This window comes from Schistocerca piceifrons, unplaced genomic scaffold (assembly GCF_021461385.2).
Source record: "Schistocerca piceifrons isolate TAMUIC-IGC-003096 unplaced genomic scaffold, iqSchPice1.1 HiC_scaffold_936, whole genome shotgun sequence".
In the NCBI taxonomy this organism is placed as follows: domain Eukaryota; kingdom Metazoa; phylum Arthropoda; class Insecta; order Orthoptera; family Acrididae; genus Schistocerca; species Schistocerca piceifrons.
Window position 1 is genome coordinate 6451285 of NW_025729208.1, and position 5000 is coordinate 6456284.

General features: G+C 62.4%; 1 pseudogene; it reads right to left on the reverse strand.

Annotated features, from left to right (window-relative positions):
- LOC124771735 overlaps positions 1-5000 on the reverse strand; it is a 7986-nt pseudogene that overhangs the window by 2357 nt on the left and 629 nt on the right.

Genomic DNA, 5000 nt, shown 5'->3' on the forward strand with positions numbered 1-5000 from the left:
CACATTTCCCCAACCTGCGTTGACGATTTGAGGAGGTGGCCCTCCCACATTAGGTGGCGCTCCAGCACCTCGATCTCACGCTGCACCTCATCCATGCCTGCACCGTCGCAGGCTGGCCCTATCTTCTTCAGCGCCAGGAGACGGGACCGACGGAGGGTCGGACCCATCCATCGGCAAGATGGAATGCCGAGGCCCCCCTGGGCAACAGGAGCGTGGAAGTATCCCAGGGGGGTGTCCGCCGGAAGGCGGAACCATCTCCTGACGGCGGCCCGGATGGTAACGTCGGCCGACTTCAATGCACCCACCCGGGTGCGGCTGAGGGCCAGCCCGTGGTACAGGCCAGGGAGAAGTACGTTGGTGAGAGCGTGGAGGCGCTGTTGCGGCTTCAGCGGAGCTCGGGAGATGACGTCAAGCTGCTCCACCAGGTGGCTACGTGGATTGAAGACACAGCGACCCGCCGTGGAAAATTGCAGCCCCAGGTACCGGAAGGTTTCACCCACACGCAGGGCAGGCATGGTGGTATTGCCTGCTGTGAAGGTGACATTGCTGTCCACCTTCACCTTCTTCTCGCGCCCTGACGCGACTAAGGCGAGGGTGAAACACTTCCGGGCGTTGATCTGCAGCCCCAGGTGGGCGAGGGCTGCGGTAGCTGCGTCGATGAGGGACTGCAAGCCCCTCGGGGTCGCTGCAAACAGCAAGACGTCATCTGCAAAGGCCGCAGCGTTGACTCTGCGACCGAGGATCCGAGCTCCGATGTGGGAGGGCAGTTGGCCTAAAACGTAGTCCACCGCAAAGTTGAACAGGAGGGGGGAGAGGGGATCGCCCTGGCGAACGCCCCGTGCTGGCTGCACAGACACGCCCACGCCGGCGCCGTCCGCTATCACTGTCGTGCTGCCCTCGTAGCACCGCTCGACATACTCGACAAAGCAATCCGGCAGGCCATGCGCCTTCAGCACGGGGCGAAGGGCAGCATGATCTACCGAATCGAATGCCTTAGATACGTCGATCGACGCCACAAAGACAGAGCGGCAGGAGCGAACTGCGTCGGTGAGAGCAGTGTCCAAGATGAAGGTATTTTCCAACATCCCATCCCGAGGGATGAATGCCCGCTGACGTTCGTCCACAGCACATGCGCGCATCAGGCGTGACGCGAGAACCTTGTGAAAGGTCCGCGCCAACACCGAGCAGACCGTAATGGGGCGAAAGTCAGCGGGGGATGTTGGTGCAGCCGTTTTCGGGAGAAGGGACGTCCGCGCGCGAAGCAGGCGTTCCGGAAGGGCGCGGGCCAGAAGGAAGAGATTCATCACTTTCACCAGGACTTCGTGCGGCAGGCGCCGCAACTCCGCTGGGGTAAGGCCGTCCGGCCCGGCTGCTGATCCCCTGGGCGGCAACGCGGCGGCGACCTCCTCATGTGTGACCGGCCCCCATATGCACTCAAGAGCGACAGGCTCTGAGTGCGGGAGGAGGCGGTCACGAATGAAGCCCGCGGTGGAGATGGGCTTCTTGGTGAAGAGGTCCGCCCAGAAGTCCAGCAGACCAGGGATGGCAGGTGGCGGCTGGAGCAGGGTGCCATCCAAGAGGCCGCGCACGCAACGTGCACGCGACCGTCGGAAGGCATCCTGCGTTCTCGCGTACTCCCAGCGGCGCCGCTTGCGCTTCTGCGTCGGCGGCGCGGCAGGCGGCCGCTTCGATGGTTGGCGCGGCCGCTGTGTCCTGGTGATCGATCTCTCCCCTCTGGACCCGACCGACGCAAGGGCATCCGGGAGCATGCCCAGGATGACATCGGGCGGCGTGCCCCGCCCCAGACCTATGACACGATCCAGGGCAGAGAAACGCTGGGCGGAAGCGGGTAGCCCCGCCAGATGCTCCCAGATGGCGGCGTCAGTCGGCCCCTCCGGCGGCGGCCCGGTGGTGTCGGCCGCGAAGTCCTCGGCTGCGTCGACGGGCGGCGCAGCGGCCTCGCCCGCGTCAGGCAGCGGGCTCGCTGCTCCCCGGCGGGACGCCGGCTCTTCCCCCCGACCGATCTCAAGCGCCTCCATGAATTGGCGGACAAGCTGCTTGTGGGCAGCTTGCCGCCGTCGGCACTTGATTGCCTCAAGCGTTCGGTCGGGGAACATCCTGATGAGTTCTTGATTTACAAAGAAGAACCGGGCGTCCCTCTCGAGGAACAGTTCGGCCTCTGCCTTGGCGAGCGACAGGACTTCTTCCTCCGTCCACCTCGCGCGATGCCTCTCCGTGACGATCTCCGCGTTGGCGGCCGCAAGGTGTTGGCGGCGGCGATGGACCCCGAGACCGTTCTTGGTGGTGAAGCTGCGGTGGCACTCACTACAGGTATACATAGCTGCAAAAGTTACAAAATTTTCGGCACGGCCGGTTGGCCGGCTAGGTGCTGGGGAAGTTGGGGTGGCACCTTCAGCGGAAGGGCCACCACTTTTTCTCTGAATACTGCCCCCAACTAACAAAGGGATAGTGCGAGGGGGGGCTGGTAACCCCCCCAAGCCCCTGGTGCGGTCTTCCACTCTGCGAAAATCAGCGGGCCCACGAGAAGGGGAGAAGACCGCAGGAGAGGAGAGGCTAAGAGGGCTAGGCCCATGTATTGCGCATCACTCTCCCTGTAACTACAACCCAAGGAAGGCACCTCGCAGCAGCAGCACGACTACATCAAGACCGCACTTCGAAAAGCCAAGTCCGGATGCAGCCACACCGCCGCCACTTGGCCACCTTAAGAGAGTCATAGTTACTCCCGCCAAGAGAGTCATAGTTACTCCCGCCGTTTACCCGCGCTTGCTTGAATTTCTTCACGTTGACATTCAGAGCACTGGGCAGAAATCACATTGCGTCAACACCCGCTAGGGCCATCGCAATGCTTTGTTTTAATTAGACAGTCGGATTCCCCCAGTCCGTGCCAGTTCTGAGTTGATCGTTGAATGGCGGCCGAAGAGAATCCGCGCACCCGCGCGCCCCCGGAGGAGCACGCTAAGGCGGACGCGGCCTCGCAGCAAGGAAGATCCGTGGGAGGCCAAGGCACGGGACCGAGCTCGGATCCTGCACGCAGGTTGAAGCACCGGGGCGCGAACGCCGCGCAGGCGCGCGCATCCTGCACCGCCGACCAGCACGAGGCCGACCAACGGCGAGAGCAGACCACGCCCGCGCTAAACGCCCGCACTTACCGGCACCCCTACGGCACTCACCTCGCCCAGGCCCGGCACGTTAGCGCTGACCCACTTCCCGACCAAGCCCGACACGCCCCGATCCTCAGAGCCAATCCTTATCCCGAAGTTACGGATCCAATTTGCCGACTTCCCTTACCTACATTATTCTATCGACTAGAGGCTCTTCACCTTGGAGACCTGCTGCGGATATGGGTACGAACCGGCGCGACACCTCCACGTGGCCCTCTCCCGGATTTTCAAGGTCCGAGGGGAAGATCGGGACACCGCCGCAACTGCGGTGCTCTTCGCGTTCCAAACCCTATCTCCCTGCTAGAGGATTCCAGGGAACTCGAACGCTCATGCAGAAAAGAAAACTCTTCCCCGATCTCCCGACGGCGTCTCCGGGTCCTTTTGGGTTACCCCGACGAGCATCTCTAAAAGAGGGGCCCGACTTGTATCGGTTCCGCTGCCGGGTTCCGGAATAGGAACCGGATTCCCTTTCGCCCAACGGGGGCCAGCACAAAGCGCATCATGCTATGACGGCCCCCATCAACATCGGATTTCTCCTAGGGCTTAGGATCGACTGACTCGTGTGCAACGGCTGTTCACACGAAACCCTTCTCCGCGTCAGCCCTCCAGGGCCTCGCTGGAGTATTTGCTACTACCACCAAGATCTGCACCGACGGCGGCTCCAGGCAGGCTCACGCCCAGACCCTTCTGCGCCCACCGCCGCGACCCTCCTACTCGTCAGGGCTTCGCGGCCGGCCGCAAGGACCGGCCATGACTGCCAGACTGACGGCCGAGTATAGGCACGACGCTTCAGCGCCATCCATTTTCAGGGCTAGTTGCTTCGGCAGGTGAGTTGTTACACACTCCTTAGCGGATTCCGACTTCCATGGCCACCGTCCTGCTGTCTTAAGCAACCAACGCCTTTCATGGTTTCCCATGAGCGTCGATTCGGGCGCCTTAACTCGGCGTTTGGTTCATCCCACAGCGCCAGTTCTGCTTACCAAAAGTGGCCCACTTGGCACTCCGATCCGAGTCGTTTGCTCGCGGCTTCAGCATATCAAGCAAGCCGGAGATCTCACCCATTTAAAGTTTGAGAATAGGTTGAGGTCGTTTCGGCCCCAAGGCCTCTAATCATTCGCTTTACCGGATGAGACTCGTACGAGCACCAGCTATCCTGAGGGAAACTTCGGAGGGAACCAGCTACTAGATGGTTCGATTAGTCTTTCGCCCCTATACCCAGCTCCGACGATCGATTTGCACGTCAGAATCGCTACGGACCTCCATCAGGGTTTCCCCTGACTTCGTCCTGGCCAGGCATAGTTCACCATCTTTCGGGTCCCAACGTGTACGCTCTAGGTGCGCCTCACCTCGCAATGAGGACGAGACGCCCCGGGAGTGCGGAGGCCGCCGCCCCGTGAAGGGCGGGGAAGCCCCATCCTCCCTCGGCCCGCGCAAGGCGAGACCTTCACTTTCATTACGCCTTTAGGTTTCGTACAGCCCAATGACTCGCGCACATGTTAGACTCCTTGGTCCGTGTTTCAAGACGGGTCGTGAAATTGTCCAAAGCTGAAGCGCCGCTGACGGGAGCGATTATTCCGCCCGAGAGCATCCCGAGCCAACAGCGGCGCGGGTCCGGGGCCGGGCCAGGTAGGTCCGTCATCCGGGAAGAACCGCGCGCGCTTGCCGGGAGCCCGAGCGCCCAAAGGGGCGAATCGACTCCTCCAGATATACCGCCGGGCAGCCAGCCAGGACACCGGGGCTCTGCCCAACAGACGCGAACCGAGGCCCGCGGAAGGACAGGCTGCGCACCCGGGCCGTAGGCCGGCACCCAGCGGGTCG